This window comes from Colletes gigas, unplaced genomic scaffold (assembly GCF_013123115.1).
Source record: "Colletes gigas isolate AHSC1104 unplaced genomic scaffold, ASM1312311v1 Colletes_gigas_Sc00004, whole genome shotgun sequence".
Lineage (NCBI taxonomy): Eukaryota > Metazoa > Arthropoda > Insecta > Hymenoptera > Colletidae > Colletes > Colletes gigas.
The window spans coordinates 3,368,990-3,391,694 of record NW_025106633.1 but is presented as its reverse complement, the minus strand read 5'-3'; the positions used below and the strand labels follow the sequence as shown (position 1 = coordinate 3,391,694).

The window sequence follows — 22,705 nt, the reverse complement described above, 5'->3', positions numbered from 1 at the left end:
AAATTTCGGCTAATTAAACGCGAGCGAACGTCCAAATCAAAGCGTCGCTCGTGCCGGCGATTTAAATGTAATTAGTAGAAGCAATTAATCGATCTTCGCCGCGGCAGGCCCGGGAAACACGGCGTGACCGATTGCTTTCTTATTTTTTGTCCAGCCTGTCCGGGAATTGGTACGCCGAGGCACGCGTTCGCCGAAATTATTGCTCGATATTAAGCGGCGTTTCAATGACTGCCAAATGTCGCGTGATTAACGGTGCAGCTTGTGCCGCCATCGCAAATCATGCAGCGTTTCTCGCTGATTATGCATTGTTTAAGCGTATTCCGCCGCATCCGCCGCGAAACGTTTTCATTACAATTGCACAACGCACCGGGCCTACAGAAACCCCGGAAATTATAATAATTGGAAAAAATTAACTGGAATTTACCATAGCCAAGATTTTGAAGAAACCAAAAGCTTTTACTAAAAAAGTCAATAGGAATTCTATTAAAATAATCGAGGATCCAAACAGCCGTTATTATTGTCAAATTTCTGAAACCTGACGAGGATCGGTCGACGTCATCAGAACGTGTAAAATGCGAGATCGGCGACAAAGGCCGGTCGAGATAGGCTGATAGACTTCGTCGAGAAACTCTCGAGCTTCGCGACCCCTAACCCCCCCGAAAAAAAGGGTAAGAAAAAGAAAATAAAGCGCTTCCGAGACACGCTATATCTCCGTCGGATAAGCGTACCCAAGTTTCCCTATTCCTTTTTCCTCCCGTCGACGTGCCGATTCTTCGATTCAGAAACTCCTACTCCGCCCCCTTTCGGAAGTTCCTTTGTCGCGAACAGGAAAATTATTTTCCCCCGAATCCTTAGATGCCGGTGGCATCCTTTGGAAACGATTCCGCGCCGGAGTCGCTGGGTTTTTGGACAATCAGGAAGTAGGTCGACCGCGACGAACCCCCACGAACGAAGACGGATACGTGATAGGGTCGTCGTGATTGCTTTCTATGATGCCGGGGACTCGTTGTTAGAGGTTTCTAGGTTTCCACGGTCGAAAGTTCTTTAACTTGGCATTGCTATTGATTTCCTTGTCTCCGGGTGTCATTGGTACGTTGACGTTCGCGACTTGTTCCGAACTGGCGGCTTCTTTCGCGTGCATTCCTCAAATAATCGATCGGTATTGGAAATTACACTCGACGTACGTATAAATAGCATCCCATTTATGCTCGACGATTATTCCAATTATTATCGTCGAAAACTCGAATCAGCAAAGTGCTACTCTTATAAAAAAAAAAATTCCACAAACAGCGCCTTAAACATTCGTCTCAAACAGCGCCCCGGAACGTTCATTTTTCACCTCGAGAGGAAGAACGTCGACGGAAGTTAATAAGGTGGGGTTACCGCCTCGACGGGTACGGTAAAATCAAAAGGTCCTTAGTCCAAGTTAGATTGAATCGTGTGACAAATTACGAATGAATTATTCATAAGAACCGTGAAATATCCGGGTAATATCCATTGTATAATTCGTCGGGCCCGTGGACTTTTGAGAATTTCATTAAATTGATCATCCCCGTGGATGAAGTGGAACTTTGTTCCGCGGAGACACGCCTCGCGAAAGCAGACTGACGTCTGACAAATGTTCGGGAAAATATGGTCCAAATTCCCCTATCGTTTCCTAGAATTTTACGAGAAACGAAGAATCGTTATCGAGAACCTTTATGGCTAATAAAGTGTCCTTTTTTCCATTTTATTTCGACGAAATTTCGAGATATCGATACCTAATAAATAAAGAACAATTTATTTATTGTATATCGTATCGATAAATGGCTTTTAATTTCATATTATAGGCCAATTGAGTCATCTGGAATTCTACGGAAACTGTATTTAACAATTATAATAGGAAATGTGATATTTATTATTTAATAAGAATATATATCGTGAGTAATTTAGATTCAATAATTAATTTTCCTCTGTCTCGTATGTCTTGATTCAATTAGTTTTTTGTGAATAATCAAATTACCGCCCTCGTTAAATCATTAACAATTTATAAACTCTCGCGGGAATCGTTGTTGATTGCTTCGCGATTGAAAATTGAAAACCGACGGTTATTTCAGATCGCGGATACGAAGAAATGGGGCACAGCAACGGTTAACTGCATTTTCTTTGAAAAATCCTGTCGATAATCTGCGCCAATTAATTTGCATTCTCTCGTCGACTCGCCTTCCGATATTCCACCATTTGAAAAGCCTTGCCTTCCTCGAGGTTAATTTTAATCAACTTCTTGTTGCACTTTTTCTTCACTTACAATCATAGTCCCTTCGGGTGACTGTAAAATTAACGAGCATTACTCTCGCCCGAATGGAGAATATTTTAATTAAAATTACAAGCCATTTATTGCCATGATATTAATTAAATTAAACTGATCGCTCGAGACGAAAGCCTTTACGTCTGGCTCATTATTGGTCTTTAGATATATCTTATTCGTTGCCTCGATGAAGAATAATGTATAATATCAGTCCCACCGACTAATAACACTAATTGAGAAAGGAATTCTAATATCGTAAACTTTAAAAAGAAAAGCTAGGTAAATTTTTTAATAATCTATTTTTATTCAAATTTTAGTCAAATTGAAGGATTTAGTAATTTAAACACTATTTAAAAAACTAGAATTCTACAATAGAGGACGTACCAGTGACTATAAGACAATTTTTATTGCTGAAAAGTAACATTCTGTGAAAACTTTTGAATAGAAGTCTTTGACGACTATACTAGAACCGATCGAGAACAAAAAATCGTGAAATAGGTGACGCTATTAAATCGAGTCGCTAAAGAAAGTTACGTGGCGCGAGTTTTTAATACCTTCGCGCGGAAAATGTGCTGAAACGCCCGTAGAAACGGAAAGAAACCTGACATTCATCTGAAAAGCCCTGTTTCCTCTTTCTTTCTGCCGAACGCTCTTCCTTGAACCGCAAAGAGAAACCGGAAAGCGAACAAAGAGAACATCCAGCTGCGATTTTTCTACGTGCACGCTCGGGGGTGTTCGCGCGTGCAGAAGAATCGAAGGAAAATAGAAGAAAATGCCATTTTCCAAAGTCGCGGGACTGGAGAAACTCAAGAAAAGTGTTCCTCCATTTTATCAGACCGGCGCACGGACGAGTGAAATTCCCTTTAGCGACCGACATGCCGGGATATTCTTGCAGAAAAAGAGTTCCTCGCCAGGAAACCAATGTCTCTGTTAATTGAACGAAGACTTTCCGATAAATCTTGCTCGTTGCTTCTTTAAACCCCCAATAAAAGTTTGCAAGAGCGCCGATCGAACGAATGTAAAATGTATTTACGCCGCGAACTTGTAACCAGAATTAAAGAATAACGAGAAAAATATTTCAACGATTTTATTGTATCACTGTTAATCGAAACATTCTGAACAAAATATGACTATTGGTAAACATTAACGATCAAACACGAATCGAAAGGTAATTTTCTTCTGCGAATAATTAAAGACTAAAGTTAATGATCTATAAGAAATTGCCAAAGAAAATTTATTTTGTTCTCAGAACTGGCTGTAATATTTTCTTTTTAGAGGTGCAAGCTTGGAGCGGCAAAGGAGTACAATTATTATTACCACGGTTATATTAATCGATGAAATACGGAACTTAGTCGCAAAGGATTCCTTTCTTCTCGAAAACGAACAAACCTTTTGACACGATTCCTCCCCGTTCGCTGTAACAAGAAAGCACGAACTCGCGGCAGCGTCGAATTCTCTTTCGCTCCTCGTTCGACTCCGCAAACACTGAAGCTCGTGTAAACGATAAAAAGGAAGCAAACTTTGCTCTTCGCATTGTCGCGAAATGCACACAAAATTATGAGCAAGAAGAGCGAACAGTTGCCCGCCGAACAAGCTGAATCGCTGAAACACCTTTTCCCCGAATAACGTTTACCGAGTTCCCCCCTCCTATCTTCCGAACCCAACAATTTTGGTCAAAGGATCCATTTAAACCTTAATATTATCCGCGTCCAACGAACGAGAATCCCTCGAAATAACCGTTTGCATCTCCTTCGAGTACAAAACTGTTTTCTAATCGCATGAAATGAAATTTCGTATCTTCGTTGCAGTAAATAATAATAGAATGGTATGGAAAATATTTACGAAGCTTCCCGCGATTGACTATTCGAGCAAATATGATTCGAATACCTAAATATTTTAGAATTTTTAGCTATGTTAAGGGGTTAATTTTAATATTAACAATAATAGTAGTATACGTATCTCAGCGAAGGGAAGTGTAAAGGAGAAGGTAGAATGGAAACGCAAAATCGTACGTGAAATACGTAAACTCGGTGGAAGTTCGAGCTGTCGAACCTTAAGGTAGTTCTCAACTGCCGTTTCCGGTATTTGCATTCGGGTCGCGACCCAGGCGTCAAGCTTTCGAACGGTTCGCGACAATTTTTCCACGGTTATCGTATCGACGTTCATTCTCCCGTTTTAACGGTGGCCATCTTGGGAAAACTTGCCGGAACGGTCAACGAGACGAAATATGATTTCCGGTAGGAGACACGGGTCACGCCCGACTTGCATAACAAGTTTCGATCCTGCTGCGACCTTAATGCTCGAGAAAATGTAGATTCCGTTTCTCCGTAAGAAGAACGGATCAGCGAATCGATCTTTCGGATTCTCGCGTGCTAAAAGTTTGAAAGCCAAGAGGCAACTTTGGCTAATTGATTGGCTCGGAGTATTCTCGCTCCTCGAAGAACGGAAAAAGACTACGTCTTCGAGAGGGGGACGAGAAAAAAATTAACACTGGAAATAAAAAATTCTATCGCGAAGTTTGAATCTTTAATAGGGACTTGGCAGGAAGCTCGCGTGAAAAGAAATTAACGCGATAAAAAAGAAGTCCTCGTTAGACTTCCGGAGAATTATATAAAATATATATTCTCACCATATATATAATAATTTATTTTCCTATATTATTATCGGAAAATTTTATATAGACGGATCCTGAGGGGAATCAAGATTGCAAGTTAAGTGGTGAATGTTTGTGTTATTATCTGAGTGATAAAAAATATTCGTGGTGCAATAAAAATAAGGATGATTCTTGGTGCAAATATGAATCGAAAATGTGGAATGAAATTTTTTTATAGGAGGCTTGGGTATCGAGAAAATGGATCTTGAAAATTCACGGAGTACGAGTAAGTTTCAAGAATGTCTGACCATACGTCGATATTTCTACTTGCGTTTGGGATTTATACAATTAATAACATAGTAGTACTGTTTGTTTTGAATACTAGTAAATGTGATTAGTTAGAAGATAGTAGAACCAATGAATAATAAATAGTAACCTAGACTACCGATGGCTATTAATACCAAAACAAGTAGAAATGTCTGATAATAGTCAGACCGACTCCACGAATATTCGAAATTAATTTCCTCGAAAACGAAGCCCCGTACGGAAAAAACCTCTAATGGAGACATTTATTCACTTTTTCACAAAAAATAAACCCCTCTCGCAGGTTCGCAACAAATTTCGTCCCGCGTATAAACGAAAGCTAGAAACAACTTTTTAAGAGGCATTTCCTGGAACATTTATGTCGCGAAACGCCATAGGAAAAGTATATTCGCCAACATTATTCCCTCCCATTTAAAGTTTTTCGTTTAATTCGGGAATATTTTCAACGGCAACGGTTCTCCCCCGAAAGAAAAACAACTTTCGACTGTTCAAATACACCTTTCTCATTTCCGTTACAGAAACGTCATAATGAGGCAATTCCGCCCGGCCAATTATCCACCGTAATTCGAGCCGAAAGAGTCGAATCAAAGTTGGAATATTGAAAACTGGAACGGTGGTGGACGTTCAATTAACATTCGCCGCGGCGAAAGTAAAATTAACGTTCCCGGTTATGAATAAACATCGCCGCGGAATGAAATACCCTGTCGAGCGGTCGATTAACTTTATCTCCTCTTATTCCCGGTTCTCCATTTAATCCCGAAATATTTTCGGCGAGGCGTCCCGATGACGTCGTCGGATTCTATTCGCCATAGATGGCCCGTAAACGAATCGTCGAGCGTTGGAATACGCGTGCACGAGCTTATCTTTTAACATGACTGGCCAGGTAAATCAATACCCGTTGGAGCTTAAAAAAAAAAAAAAAAAAAGGGAAAATACCAAACAAACAGGACCCGCTGTATCCCGAAGTCTCCTACTTCGCTGATTCGCGCCGGTTACGTACGTATCGCGGCGTGGGTGGCTTACGTGCTCCGATATTCGAAATTATACCGACCACCAATTTCCTCCGCGATTTATTCACCTTTTCTTGCCCCTCGATGAAGCAAAAATCGCGGGGAAAGGCGATTGGAAACGCGTTATATATTTTTTTCTTTTATTTGTTTCGCGACTCGTGGGGAAACTAAAAATATGGAGAGAGAAATAGAGTCCGCGCACAGGACGAGAAAAATAATAACAACAATAATGTACTTTGGTAAGAAAGGTATGGAAAAATAGGGGAAGTATTAGTAATAAATAACCGACACATTATCGATGTGACATTTTTCTAATGGAAAATTTTTTAATGTGCGTGTGTAGTACGAGGTTCTCGGAAGAAAAGCCCCTGGAGGGAATGCGCCACGGAACACTAGCATCACCTTTGTGGCTCAGCGGGGTTTACGGAAAACGTCGTCCACGGGTGGGTGTACTATCCCGTCTTGCAGACAATGATGGCTCCCTTTTGTAATTTTTCAGTTATAAAAATGCTAGAAAATTCTTTAAAGAAAATATAATTTCGCGTAAAAATGTTTAATTGCTATTTTTCTATTTCTGACAAAGAAAATATTATTTTCATCGATCAAAATGGTATCGTGACGCGCAAACATTGTCGTTCGTTCGCGACATTATTTCAGTGGAACGATCTCCGGGAACGGTGGGCGTCCAAATATAAAAAGTTGGATGTCAGTCACATATGAACGATCGTTTCTTATTTGGAATGGATTCATTCCGATATTACGAGCAGCTTCCTTTCTTTCCGGCTCTCTCGTCGGCTGTTTTATTCGACCTCTCGACGCGTGGGTGGCTCGCGATTATGAGGGATGAAAGTTCATCCTCCTCCGACTCGCCTACATCCACGGGCTCCGTTTTATTTCCACGTGCCGTAGGTTTAGGGTCGAGTAGCAAATTCAGAGTGCAGGAAATCGACGGGAGGCGTACGCGTACGAGCCCTCGTCGATAAACACCGAATTAATCCGTTCATTTTTCTCTTTTTACGATCGTCGAGCACTGTACCGGAATTATGATTATCGATTCGAAGCAATCATTGCTCGGCGTCGCTGGTCTTTCCCCGGGAAAACGACTGCGTCTCGGGCTTATCTAATTTCTTAGAAATTCCCGAGGCGAGTCTGCTGCGAGCAGAATTTTTTTAATGGAAATGGAGTTACATTTCAACGTGAATTTAAAGCACGGTGGAACGATCGCGACCATTTCTCTGGTAATCCCGTTCCACCATTTATGTTGACGGTTAAAACTGGAACTGGCACTACTCTCGCAACTTCTCTGTGTTTCGCCACTTGACGATTCGAATATCGAACGACATTAAAACAACAGTTTTTCAACCATTTTTACTTTCTAGTCTGATTTACAAAAATAACTAAATTTCAGTTTTCATCCGGCAAACAACGTATCAACGAACACTAGAATCCTCAAAGCTAACGTTCGAACACTCCCGGGCCTATTTTGTTACAGAAATTGCACCGGAATTGCAATACCAAATTATCATAGGTTCGACTCTATCCGAGCCCATCGCGTCGCCCAGCGATTTAATAGTTCAATTAGCTAATTTCGCTCGAGGGTGACTATTATACCGAGCAAACGTGGCAAATTTCTATCTCAAGTCGGCGTTTAGTCGCTGCCGGCACGAAACAAATTTCCAGCCACGCAACGTTTCGAGGGCATTTCTATCCCTTGCCCCGCACCGGGGGGGTCTAGAGTGTGAGCGAGTTAGGGTTGCTCGCGGAAGAGAGAACCGAAAATGCCGACGACCCAGTTTCCAAGATTTTTGGGGAACGCCAAAGGTAAACGCGTCCGGCCACAATGGTGGAAGCGCCGCGGTGTCTTGCTGCCTGCACAATATCTCGCCGACTTTTAATCTTCTGATGGAGGTGTTCCCTCTTCGGGCAAACGAACGTCCGCGCAATTATCGCGGCGTCGCATTACCCAGCGTCGAATTAGACGGGCTTCCTTCGAGGATTCGCGCGCGAAACGCTTTCTTTTAGGCGGCGTCATTGAAATCTAGCCCCGAATGAGGTTCTATCGTAGCAAATGACTCTCTTTGGGTAGGAATTTCTAATTGCATACTCCTTTTGATAGGATTAATCCCGCCTTTTCATCGATTAACTGCGTCCTGTTTGTGACGTTTTGTTGTTAATTTAACACGTTCACTGTTACGGTACTTTATTAAGCTTACAACATGGTGCAAAATCAGTGGTTTAAATTATCAAGTATTCTAGTTCGACAAATTCTATTTGAAAGCTTCTTTCCCTCTGTGGAATTCTAATTTTTGATAGAATATTACGTAGTGAAATTTTTGTACCAATGGCTGACTATTACAGTGACCGACTACTTAAATTACGAAGTTTTCCGTGGTATTTAAAAATGTCTTCTAGGTGATTAATTGCACTGTAGTCGCTAACGACTCGAACTGTGGATTGTTTTATTGTTGCAACTCTTGGCAGAATATCGACGTATCGTGCGCCACTTGTGAAGCTTTTTTATCGATTGAATGCATTATGGACGCATTGCATCGCATGTATGAATCGAAGGCTTGAATGAGTAGACCTTTGCTGAGGATTTACACTCGTCGAAAGAACACTGACTAGCTATTTATAAATTTTGTCGTTGCTTAGCTTGTCTATTGTAACCGTATTGCACGTACATACGTCATTCATACTTCTATTAACAATCTTCTACACTTTTCACTCTAACAAATACTTTCCTAATAATAACATTAAAAATATTTAATTATTTGAAAGAAATAATTTACCCTGAAATAATATACAATAAATTCCCAAACGACTCGTTTGAAATCTTCAACTATTTAAATTTCGGCATCTCTAAATGCATCGAATCTACCAATGTAATAGGATATATTTTATGAAACAGTCGAAGAATATATTAACAAAATAATAATTAAATTCTATTTCAGGGGAGTTCTCCTTTGTGAAAGGTTGACGAGTATGAATATTAACGTCGAGAAATATAATAATCGACGTACTTAGGCACGACCATCGAAATCAACGGGATCGTTTAACATTCAAGAACGGAAGTCCTCCGGACAGAGGGAATTTCGTTACCGGGTACTTTGTATCGCGGATGAAAGAAATCGTCGTCCTGATTTCCAATTGTCCTGCGCTCAGATGGTTCGATCGAGTCGCTTCCAAAGACCTCCATTTGCTTTCTTGTGCCGGGTACGCGATAACGAGATCGGGCCACGAAAAGAACGCCACGTACCCGAGCGTTTCCGGGTCTTCGTTGCTAGCGGAAGTCCATGGGACATTGCATTTCCGATGCACAGGTGCCGGCAAGCATCCCGTAACCGGCGAAAACAATTCACGGAACGTCGTAAAAGAATTCGCGACTGTATTGCGTTCCTATGTTCTCCTCGCAATAATCTCCATTCTTCTATGCTATATATTGCCAGAAATCTCAACTACCCGGAAGCTGACAAATCCGTGCAATGACCCGCGTTAAAATTCCATTTGTTTTCTTCAAAATTCTAATGTCTGTCTATAGTTTATTTTGCTGGTACCTGATTTAAGAGAGGCTTTAATCGATATGTATGATAGTGAGGAGTATCACTGTTTAATATTTTATATAATTTCTGTAAACGCCCTGGATAACCAAATACCGGATTGCAGCGGCGAATTTTCGGTCAGTTGGGAGCGAAAGCCCGGGTCGGTCAGCGGCGAGAAAAGTTTTCCAAACAGCGCACTAATGGCCGCTGTATCGGACTCCCGGTCGGTTCTCGCGCGGAATTTCTCTCCGTTTCGCTCGAAACCGCACGAAACCCGACAATTAACCTCCTCGACGGACACTCCGCCCCCTCCCCCTCCCCTCACCCTGCAATCTCAGCCCCCGAAACAACAATCGGCACGCAAACGTTCATGGCGCGGGGGCGAAGATACGATTAAAGCAAACACCCGGCAGGGTAAACTAATAATTTCATGCGTGCAGGCTCTTAACAAGCAAATAAGCTCGCGCTAACGAGCCGTCGCGTTCCCGGAGAGCAAACAACGCGGCGCTGGGCACCGGAGACCATCGACGGGGAACTTTTCAGCGAGCAAACAGCCGCCCACGCGCGCACGACGACGTCCGTGGGCGGAAAATTTCGAAAAGCTCGCGAAAAATCGCCGACGAAAAGAACGGCTAAGAGGCATTTTCGATCGAACGAAGGGGGCCAACGGCGATAAAGAGAAGAGACACGAAAGTCGGAGGGAGCAGGGATCGTCCATTGTTTTCAGCGACAATAGGATACGAAACGGGCAGAAGGAAGCTTCCGTTGCGCTTTCAGATCTCGATCATTAAATTGGATGGCATTGTACGCCGCAGAAATCGAGAGACAATGAACCTTTACGTACCTCTCTACCTCGACGAACAATGAAACATTCTCGGGGAAGATACATGTCGTTTAAACGGCCCTGAAACCGGCCGTCGCGCGCGATTTTCGAAAACGATCCTTTCTTTGCCATTGGCGGGTCGTTGGGCTCGTCGATTCAATTTCCTTCGACTTTACACAAAAATTAAATTTGCAAATATTATATTCGACGTAATTTGCCCTGGAGACACGAACAGGATTTGCAGACTTTCGATTTTGTATGCTATAGTAGGAGGTACCCTGTCGATGACCTTGAGCGGACAAATTATCTGGTCGAGACTTCTGCCTCGATCTAAATCTCAACTCTGTGGCTATACTGTTCCCTTCAGAAAGATCTACAGTTTGAAAAAAAGAACGAGATCGATCCGACAACTTAGAGTTCCGACGTGTAACGAAGCTTTTGTAAAAGCGATTGAAAAGCAGCTTGTACTATGGAATCTAGATTGATTCTGACAGGGTTTCTTTGTGAAACTGAAACGAAGACAAAGCGCGTAAGGTGTGTAGACGTTGGATAATAAAAATCTGTACATCGACAAAAGGATATGAAGAAATTTTTACAAGATTTCCCGACGATACGCTGTCGAAGGTTGCTACGATTCGTTTGAAGAGTAAAAGGAATCCCTAGTCATATCGCGGATGCCTCGAGACGCTTCCCTTTTTCGTTCGTATCCGAAGAATGGGAAACAGAGTTTGCGGACAGAGTTCTTTGACAACACGCGTGTGTGCATTTTTGCGGGGTTTCATCGAGACTCGATGGGAAGATTTAATCGGTGAAATCGGGAGAAACTTATGAAATTTTCTGTCGAACGATATTAAACGTTACCGGGGTGAAATTGACCACATAAAAATAGAAAACACACTGACTTACCATTTGAAAATAATTTTCGTCGTTCGCTTAACGTTTTCGGAGTTGAGGAGCGAGCAATGCATCAATGGGAAGAGGTTAGTTCCCGAATTTATCGCATGACAGAAATGTCCAAGAGCCACTCGATAAACTTCCCTCGTGATCCAATACGAATTTTTCGTAGGATCGTGAAAGGAGAGCGGAAGGACGCGCTAGCCATTCAGAATCCTGGCAAGAAAGGCAGGATGATCGAGCAAGAAGCCTGGGTAACGAGATCACGTCAAAAATAAAGACAAGAACCGTTCCCCAAGAGACTCTTTTCAAGACTACGACAGACACTGCCGGCCGATTTTCCACTTTTCACGAAGTCACTCTCATTGAAAAGCGAAATTACTTGGGCGGAAATTTCCTTTTTGAAATTCGATCGAGACTACGCGCTCAAAGACCTGTCCGATGCGGAGGAATCTTCGTCGACCAAAATCTTCGACGCCAAAACCATTTTTTGATCCAAGTTGGTCCGTGATATTGAAGTTTAATACGATCGTACAAATATTTACATCAATTTTTGTATGGATAAATTTTTTAAATTATACTTCCGTAATATCGGGGCACGTGAATTGGCACCGCGAATTTTACACGTTGTCGAGCTGTTTATTGGCAAACGTATCACCCCGGCGACTTTCTTAGACGGCGGCGACGATCGGAAAATGCCGCAGCGAGATTTTCAAAAGCCGTCGCGCGCTTTCAAGACAGTGAAAGCGCATTGAACGACGACGGCTGCGTGTACACGATATTCTACTTCGAAAGCTGTCTTCGCGAGTTACAGAAACGCGCTAAATGGAACACAGCGGCGTCGAAATGCGTTCCCATAAGCCATTCGAGAGCCTGTCGCGTGCAGAATTACGATTCGCGCAGGCACCTCGATATCGTCGATTTTCTCGAAAAATTGCGTTTTGGGCGAAGAAAAATATTCCCGGGGTACGCTCGAACGATTCGAAACTCGGATCGCTGATAAATCGCAAGCAACTTTCGAAAATACGTGGAATTCCCAAAGAATTCCAGCATCGAACGACGTTCGGGTTCTGCTGTTGTGATTGAATTGTTTGAATATTTTTCTACCGGAGACTCGAACGCCCGTCGCTATCGAAAGCGGGCTCAATGAGGTAATTGACTATGAAAGTGAATGATGGAGTCAGCGAAGTTGGCTAGGGTAAACGGTCAGTGGTTCTTCACTGATTCCCAACGATGACGTAGCGATAGAATGATCCTTGCTAACCGAGAAACCAAAGTCCATACGTATCGACGATAAGATTAAATCGAACATCGTAGATAATGGACGCGAGAGTTCAGAGTTACGGCTGAATCGCGGAGGATCGATCGTTGATGGCGCGTAATTTTTAACGGATATCCCGAAAATGCGAAACAACTGTTGGTCGGTCCGTGGCTAACAGGAGAGGTTATTTTAGCAACGATGAACCGGCGAATGGTCGCTAGACGCACGGGAAACGCGCTCGTTAGAACAGCTTCCCGTTGGCTGACTGGTGTATCTCTGGTTCGAGTGACAGCCAGGAACGTGCGTTATTATGCCGTGCATCAGACCGTCTGCCAGATCCCGTTTCCCGGGGCATTAATAAACACGCTATCTTACGAGATCGAATAACTCGGCTGACCGATTTTCCCGCTGAATTCAACGGGGTTGTCTCGAACGAACTTGCAAACAAACTGGGATTCGCGTCATGATCTCTCGATCGTGTATAGCATCCTTCGCGCTTCTAACTGTCGATGATCTTATGATTTGTAACTTTAACAGTGTGATTCTGGTCTGGACGTCAAGTTTTTAAGGGCTCTTTGAAATTTAACAAAAATAGAAACAATATACAGAATGCTTTTCGTGTGGAAATATTTAAAATTGTTGGAAATACAGTCACTTTGGCGGACAGCCTTTTTTCTGTTTATCTAAACACGAAAAAACTGGAAACCATTTCGTTAGGTACATATCGAAAAAATAAAAGGAAGGAAAATTTTGTTTTTTACGGAGATATCGTGGACCATAAGTTTCGATCAATTCGAACGAACGGCTGCAGACTTCGACAGTCCTTTGTTGGTCGGTCGAAATATCGGACTAATAAATTAATAAGCAACGAGTCTGCCATTTATAATATCGAACCGTCCGTGTATTTACGAGGCTTCGAAAACAGCCGGAGATTTTCGACCAATTCGAGGGAAATATCGAACCGCCGACGATGGAGAGTTCCCGTTGATTGATAAATGAAGCTTTAACGAAGCTCCGACGCGTCGAAACTTCTTGACATTTTATGTTGTCGGGCGCTCGGGTTGTTTTCGAACTCCGGGAAAACAATAATGGAAACGATTGTTTCGCGATCCTCTCCCCGCCAACGATACTTTTTACGAATTTCTATACTAATTAGAATTAGTCAAACTGTGTAGTAAAGTTCCCTATTATTTGTAAATTATGAAAATAATAAACGGAGCAGAATAAAATAAAAAAAGTTTCCAAAAATCGAATTTATCTTGAACCGACGAACTCTCGAATATGCGGAAAGGGTCGTCCAGTATTTTTGCCGCACAGATTCATTATAAATTAGTGAAGCGGTAATTGGTAATTAATTATATCGGATTTCGATTCGGGTTCGTGTCTCTCGGCGCGTCGTTCAATCGCGCGCGCAATAAAGTTCGCCTAACGCCTCGAATGGAAATCGAACGACACTTCGTCGCGTTATCGTTGCTCGATATTGTGTTCGTCGGCGAATTGACATTTCGACGATGTAGCCGCGTTGGAAATTTGCACGACGACCGAATTCGCGATCGTGCCAATGCAACGTTTTGTACAGACTGTTTCAAAACGCGTGGCATTTAATACTGGACAGAGGAACATAAAAGCAACGAGCGTTACAAACCTACAACGTGTCATTTAAACGCTTAGAATAAATTTATTTTAATAATATTAATATAAAGTCCATTGAACTATCGAATGTTTCTATTTGCGTGGCGATCAATGTGTTAAGCAATGTCCTTTATAAAAAAAATGTTCGTAGCGGGACGGGAGAAATTTAAGAGTAACTTTCCGAGATAAAACAACTGGCGGGACCTATTCTCGTTCCACCAGAAAGAGGAGAATAAAAATTAAAACACGTTAAAACTCGGTTGACCCTCCATTGTGGCGAACAGTACTTAAAATCTCATTAGCGAGGCCCCAATAAAAATTTGAACTTACCGCTGGCTGCAACACCGTCGAATCTCTCCTCGTAATTCTTGCAGACCCCGCGAAAAATCGAAATTACACCGCTAATTAGAACCGCTTCGTTGGACCCGCCGTTGGAAACTTCAGCGATCCTCTTTTCACCGTCGACCAGTTGTTTTAAGTACCCGTCGTCGATTATCCACTCGAAATTATTTGTCTTCGCGGTCCACGCGGTTTCCTCTTGTGTTCTATACAATTTCATTTACATAAACCTTCTTCAAAACCACCGCGAGGAATTCTTTCGATCATGCAACGATAAATTAACACGAACTCCCATTAATCGTCTTAGTAAATTTCTGTTCGGAGCAAAGCTAGTACCACGATGTTACAAAATGATATTTCTTTAATCACCCCCCTTTATCAGCCCTTAAAATGAATTTTTTGAAGTCCATTCTAACAATTTTTAATATTAGAATAAAATAGCCTTTTTAATATCTCTCACCGTTCGAGATATATTCGACGAGAAAGATAATTCTGCAATTTCACACCCTGAAAGTGAATTATGGCGCGGGCGAAAAATAGATGTGTGGTATGGATGACCTACTCTACTTGTGCTCAAAGTTTTATAATTTTTTCAATTTCCGGGCCTCCGAACTTCGCATGTAAGTTGCTCGGATGTTGAACAATGATCGATTCTTATTGAAAACCTGAAACTTTTTGCGATATTTTGTTTGTCTCTCGTCGAGCTTATTGTGAATCCGTCAGTGATCGTCGACGTACCAAACGCACGCCATTGTTGCGTTTAATGGACGCTACGTTTACGCGTATTAAATGGTTCGGTCAAAAACGTTCGCCTTATCGCGCGTTAGGTAACTTGTACACAAGGAAGGAATGTCAATCACGATAATTCATAACGGGGCGCTGCGCGGGATATTGCGCGCTTCCGCGTACGAGTTATCTTCGACGGTTCCGCGGACAGGAACGCCGCCACGAGAAGAGATTCCATCATTTTCGACGACGTACCTAATCGATCGAATCCTCGAATTTCGTTTTCACGACGGATCTCATCAATTCGCGCCATTAAAAAATCATCTGATGTGATGATGATGGCGATTCTCGAATTGACGAATAAAAATTTCAAACCCGTTCGCGAAATAGCTCGAATTACCAGGCAAAATCCGGTCCAGTTTTGATCGGTTATTTGGAAATAAAATTTGCCCGACTTTGGTCCAAACTTTGGCTAGCCATTAATTATTGGGGAGAAGACTAATGGCGTTTCGATTGGGGACAGTGATATATTTAGACAGCAACCTCTTCGTTAATGTTTCGACAGAAATCGTTTCGAGAAATTGATATATTTCGAACCTAAAAATTCCAGGATATTATTCTTTCGCGACGTTATTGGCAGTACACGACAGAGCAAAGAAGGAAGATTATTTTTTCCGTGTAATTTCAGCAATTTCCTGATTTTTATTTCGCTACGATTGCTCGCCGTTCGCTTCCTAATACCCCATTCTAATTTCCCTCCTCAATTTCGCGACATTCTACTCTTTTCCGGTTCTGGGAGTTCCAATCCTGCTTTCCAACGTCTCGTCCCGAGTTTCCTCTAATCCCCGACACTCCAAATTCTCATCGCAATTACCCGATATCTTAATTCACCGCTCGTTTCCATTCGCCGCCGTTGAAATTCTAATTTCTCAACGCTCCCGACCACTTCCTCCCCAGTTTCCTCGTATTCTTCCAACTTCCCAAGCTTCGACGCACTAAATTTCATCGTCCCCCACCCCCCTATTTCCGATTCCAATCGCGTCGTCGCAACAAACTCACCGATAAACAGCAAATAAGATCAATTAACGGAGTTTGTTAACGAGTTCATTCTGATTCCATCGTGCAGCGAATTCAACGGTAAGATGCGAAGCGAGTGTCTCGTTCGCGATTAGTCGATTAAACTAATCGACTATATCAGACTTTGTGTTTCGATCGTGAAGTGCCCTCTTCGAAATTTCAATTTTGTCGAGTGTACTAGAAAAATAGATGAGATTGTACGAGCGTTGATGATGAATTAATAAATTTTAATAATATATTGCCTCGATACATGGCAATTCTTGATGGCTCCTCGTACGATATGTAATTTTAATCGATAACTGTTAATTGTCAACGAATAATACGAATTATTCGTGTCGAGTTTAATCGAGTTTGGCTTTGAAGTCGAGCTTTGAAGCCGATACGATTTCTAAATTGCGCCCTCATATTTTCCGTGCAGATTTTTGAAATTACTTTTAACTTTGTTCCATGGACCGAATAAACTTGATGAAAGGGACGAATTGGAACCACTGTTGTGTGTACCAGCACTGTTCTAGGGAGACAATGAAACCGGATCTTTTCGAGACTGAAAACACACAGGCCGTTCTCCAAAATTAGAGTCACGCCATACACGTTATCGTGTGTGACTCTAATTCCGACTTTGTCGATAGCGGGAGCTTGCGAATATAATTGCAAAAAGACTCGGAGTATTAATCAAACCATGCGATCTCGCGTTCTGCAATTAAGAACGAACCGGGAACAAAAGCACCACGATTCACAAAAAATTTAAAAAGTAGTATTTGAAACGAACACATTTATTGTGAAAGAATTGTTTGTGTAAAAAACGAGAACACGGTTGTTTGATCGCGAACGATTCCACCATTGGTTAGCAGTGCTCGGTATAAAAGATTGAAAACAAAAGTAAAAATATATGTATATCGTATACGAATTGTTAAAGGGAGAAAAATTAAAGAATTTATATTGGAGTTATATTTGATAATAGAAACTAGATAAAAATAGAGTCTGAAGATTAGAGATGGTACGTGGTTGATTTATTTTAATGAAAGGAAAATAAATCCCACGTGGATCGATGAAACGATTTCGGTCAACATTAAACCTTGTCCAATATTCGTTTCATCGATCCATGGGGGGATTTACCTTCCTTATGTACCAATATTTGACAACATTGAACCTTGTCCAATATTTGTCTCATCGTTCCATTGATCGATGCAGGATTTACCTTCCTGACATCCGAAAGGATCAACAACTTATCACTCCAATTTTGAAAACTTTTAATCAATCGATGTGGAAAAGAGAAACTACCTCGGATGCGAATAAAAGTTTAATTAAACAGGGCATGAATTATTTGTAAAAGTAGTAGAAACATGTTTCAATTTTAAAGTGGAAGGAAATGCTTTATGTTTCTGGTGAAATCGAAGAAGACTAATTCGCACCTGGAAGATTTTCCCACGTGGATTTTATTGATTTTACTAATACAAATCACTAGAATTGCTCTCCGGATTCATTCCTCCCAGGAAACAAACAAAACTAATTCAATTTTCGTAGGCTTGGCTCTCAACAATATTATAATACTTTACACCTGATGTGATAAAATTCTGGAATCTATTAATTATTCAGCATCACCACTCGTACAATTTTCATTTCTATATCATCGAGATTTTTCACAGACTCCCAAAACTGAATCGAATCGAAATTCTAGAAACCACGTAAGATGAAAATTCTATGGACTTTCGGATAAAATTGAGATTCACCCATGGGTAATTTCTTTCCAATCGTAATGGCTTTTATTCACACCTTATCGCCGCGAAAAGCACGGAAAAACCACGGTCACGTCGAGCTGCGTCGACCAACGACGACGACGGTGTTCCATTCGGTACCAACACTGTAACAACAACAAACCAACACACGTTGTTCACCGTGAAACTTCACTCGTTCTGTGCACGCGTCGAAAATCACGATCGATCCCCGGGAGTTTCGCGTTCCCTCGTGAGCGGAAGTGGGACGAGCGTCGACGTATCCGCTCGCAACGACGGCCGGCGTCGGACTGCCATCGGCCGCCACTGTCAAGGGGTTTTATCGACGGCAGGACAGATCGAGTGCCTCGGATAAACGTTCGTCGACAACGTTGTAAACAAACGACCCGCATTGTTCGCTGCCGGATCGGATACCTGATTCGGGCAAAACAAAATTTGACTTTCCGCTTGCCTGGGAGCAGGGGTAGGGAGAGTTGTGTTCCTGGGAACTTTTAAGTCTTCAAGGTGAGGCTATCGATTCCAACTCAAGCACCAAACGTTCCCAGGAAAACGGAAATTTAGGAGCTGTTCGAAAAGTAACGGAGCATTCTGAAAATTTTCGAACGAAAAATCAGGAATATTGTTTGATAATTGGGATTTTTGGGCACTCTAAAGTTTAAATTGCTAATGCCGTGCTTGGTCTATCGTTAAAAAACGCCGAGATTATTCTCATCCTACGATTATTGATAATTCTAGGATCCTCCTATTATCCAGCAGAGATATTCCGGACCACTTCTCGCAAACATCGGTTTAAGTCCCCAGACGGGCGGTGGCAACCATTGTCAAAAGACGTATCAATGGTGGGCGCTCATAAGACCGACCTTGACCTCCCGTTTGCACCCCGCTTCATCGAACAATTAAGGAGACTTGAAGGTAACGCGATTTGAAAAGGGTCACCCTTCGCGTCGTCTATCGGAGCGACCAGTGACACGGCGAATGTCAGGCGTAAAATAACATTTATAAGAGTGAGGAACCGTTTTGTATCGACGGAAGACCTAAAATTATCGACCAATGGCCCGACAGCCGGGCTAATGGATGTTGACGTACTATTACGTCCGTAACTTTCAACTTTTAAATTTCGTCGATCTCTCGTCGATGACTCTTTCTTTGGACCGTAAAAACTCTTTTATAAATTTCTCTAAGCAGCCAAATAATTTTTCCTTTTGTATACGTTCATATTTTTCTCCCGAAGAATACTGCAAATCACAGTTTCGCGAACACATACATTTGTTTACCAAACCCGGTGTCTTTCTGTTTATAATTTAAAATCGTTCTAGATAAATAAACATTGTCTTCGTTCAACATTATTTTGAAAAGAAATATCGCGATTGAAAGAGAAACCGTTTTCCAATTAAATAATTAAGTACAACTCGAGTAAATAAGTCGGTGCCCCGTCATCGTCAACGAATCGTTTTTCAACCGATATTTTAATGCCTCGAAGCCCGGCAAAACGCAATTTATCCGCGATAAATGTTGGCAAATACATATTTGAAGAGTCGCGAACGAACTAGAAGGGCGACAGATTGCAATTCGTCCGTGAATTTTAATATGCAAAGAGCGACTCGCTCGGAACGAAAACGAATTGGCGACGCCATTCCCGTTGAATTTCGCCGCGTTATGTTTCATCTTTTCTCCATTTTTTTTTTTTTCCGTACCCTCCCTCGACCGTGTTTTGTGCCCGTTGCCCGTCCGCCAGGTCTGATTTCATCCGTCGCGCGCCATTGGAAACGAAACCTCGGCCGCAGGACAGGATCGATTTAAAAATCGGACGAATCAGGAAATTGTCCCTTTGTTTGCTCTCTACGTGTCGCTCCTATCCGTTTTTAACCCTTCCATTTGGTCGTCAACGCGCGACCAACGGTGCTCCCCCCATTTTGCATCATTCTGCGGAATGATCTCGACGGGGCAAACGGAAATAACAAAGGAAGATCGTAATTGGGGGGTCGTCGATTTCATTTAAAATGTTCATCGCCAAGATCCAAGTATTTTAAAAAAGATATTTAATTTTTAAACGAAGATGGTAGTAGATTAATCGATAATGGTTGTATCAAGAAAGACGATAACACACGTTCGATAGAGGAACGTCTATCCAGGAAAAATTGAATAGAAGGGCAAACAACGATTTGCTAAATCGCGATTTCGGTTCGATTCCGATTCGAGGGCCCGAATCGAGTACCAAGGATGCAATTAGACGGCCGCGTTCGCGCCATTCTCGCGCATTGTCTGCGAGATTCATTCTGATTACCCCAATTGTACTAGTCTGTAATTTTTCGCGGGTACACGCGGAACAGGTTCAACCATTGTCTGAAACAATGGGTCCGACCTGGCTCGCGGAAAATATTGCCAGCGACGCTAGGGAGAAAGAGCCGCGGAAAAGCTCGTACAACGAGCCCTCGAGATATCGATTGCCGCCCATATTTCTCGTCCGAATCTATGATTTCGTTTAAGAATTCCCGGCCAGCGTCGTCTGGTCACGGGCCCGAGATACACGTTTCTCTCATTTTGCTGCTAGTTGCTTTTTTGTCGGCGAACTTGGGGAATGAAGACCGCGACGGGAATCTTAGATGAAATCGTGTCTGGTTAAATGTATTTTAAGTCTGCTTGATTTCGGGTTTCGGAATTTGGGCTCGATTAAAGTTTAACAAAATTGTATATTTAAGAAAACAAGGAAAATCTGTTGCCCTAAACGAGACAACGTTCGAAAGGTCTTGGGAGGTCTCAGGCCCCCCTCACTTCCGGTTCTGTTAGAACTGTGTCAACACGAATACATATCTATGAATACGAAATTATATATTTCGTAATGGAGTTTACTATGACGAATTCTATAAAATATAAAGAGCACTAAATAGCGTGTTCGCCGTTTGATGAGAAAGAAAGATAATTCCCGTGTTAAAAATAGAGTGATCCGTGTAATATGTTTAATTAAAGACAATCAAGATTCTCGTCAGATTCGATGTAACTCGATTTTTCCGTCATTTTACAGATTCGAAGCGTTCCGAATCCAATCACCGGTCGCAAGTACCCCTAACGCAGATTATTGCACGAATCGGGGCACTGCCGTAATCAGTATTCCGGGTGTATTTCAATTAGAAACTCGTTCGTACGGTCACGTGAACGAATCGTTTAAATTATAGAAGAATCAACGCGAATAAAGGGTCAAACGAAACGTTTCGATGCAAAACTGATCCGCGACCGTTGACAATCGACTCATCGATAATCCATTTTGGAAATTGGCAGCTTCGTTTTTCCAGCTACAAAGACAACGCTCGTGGAACGGGCGCAAAAAATTATGCGAAAACTCGACGGAAAATGAGAAACGAACCGATCGATCGGCAGCCAATCGGATAAACGGGGAAAAAGCGTCCGCGGAGCTTCGCGTTTTGGATAAGACCGGTTCACGGTTCTCGTTGGGGGGAATTTCCATGGAAAAAGTCGGTTTCCGCCCGAATTAGCCGCGTTTCGAACAACCCCCCCCCTTTTTTCCAGTCGTTAAACGACGTCGAGTGCTCGCAGATTATTATTTCTCTATTTTTTTTTTTGTTTTGGACGACGAACGAAACCTTTCGGAATTCGCGAGCGGCAAAGATGGATGCGAAAGCCTGCGTTCCCAAATGTTTATGGTTCCAGGTCCGGCGTTCTCTGGCAACGATCTGGATTAGAGGCTAGAGCACGCGAGCTATTTTTGCCTAACTCTCCATCAAATATCTAGTTTCTTCTCGTATTTCTACTCGAACAAAGAACCTGTGAATGGTTAAAACGACGAACAGGTTCTGGGCTTAAACACCCTGGGTGAAAACTACATTTTGAAACTGATAGAACAGATATTCTCAATAGGGGCAGTGTCCAGAATTATTAGTCTCAGAGCAGTGTGTAAAATTACATAAATAATTTGAAGTCACCTTGGTATATATTGTTCCAGCAACTCATCCGGGGACTATGATACGGAAACATTCGAATATAGAAAGAGTTCAACCCTAAACTGAGCATACGATATTAAAGCTTCCGACCTTATCTTAGAATTCTCCCGTCAAACAATGATTATTTCCACGTAGTTGATCGGGGATCGTGTGGTAACGAGTCAATTAGAAGCGACAAGCAGTCCCATGGAATTAGTATGAAACTGAGACTGCTTGGAGCGGGTACAGTAACTAGGAGACACGGAGGTTTGACACTGTAGTTATTATTCCCGGTAAAATGGGAACTGCAACGTTTATTACGAGTAAAAATCGCGCGTCGTCTTAATAAACGCGCCATTAATTCGAGCGAACGAACAAGCGAGGCCAACACAAAAGGTGTATTGTGGCGCTACTTTGCAACCGAGGGGTCGGTCGAGCGCTTGTGAGAACGCGACCCCTCTGGTGACGAACATGGGAGGCTACGCCACACTCTCAACGTTTGGAGCTAATAAAATATCTAATAATTCAGTAT

The 22,705-nt window shown here is 42.2% G+C and overlaps 1 protein-coding gene across 1 annotated transcript in view; it reads right to left on the bottom strand.

The window, feature by feature from the left end:
• The window catches only part of LOC122405338 (octopamine receptor Oamb), a 108,989-nt gene extending 90,613 nt beyond the window's left edge, over nt 1–18,376 (bottom strand). The window contains exons 1-2 of the mRNA XM_043410009.1: nt 18,279–18,376; nt 14,694–14,908 (exon numbers count right to left, since the gene is read on the bottom strand). The gene's annotated coding sequence lies outside the window, so the exon portion shown is untranslated. The remainder of the gene's footprint in view (nt 1–14,693; nt 14,909–18,278) is intronic.
• Between the last annotated feature and the right edge of the window lie 4,329 nt (nt 18,377–22,705).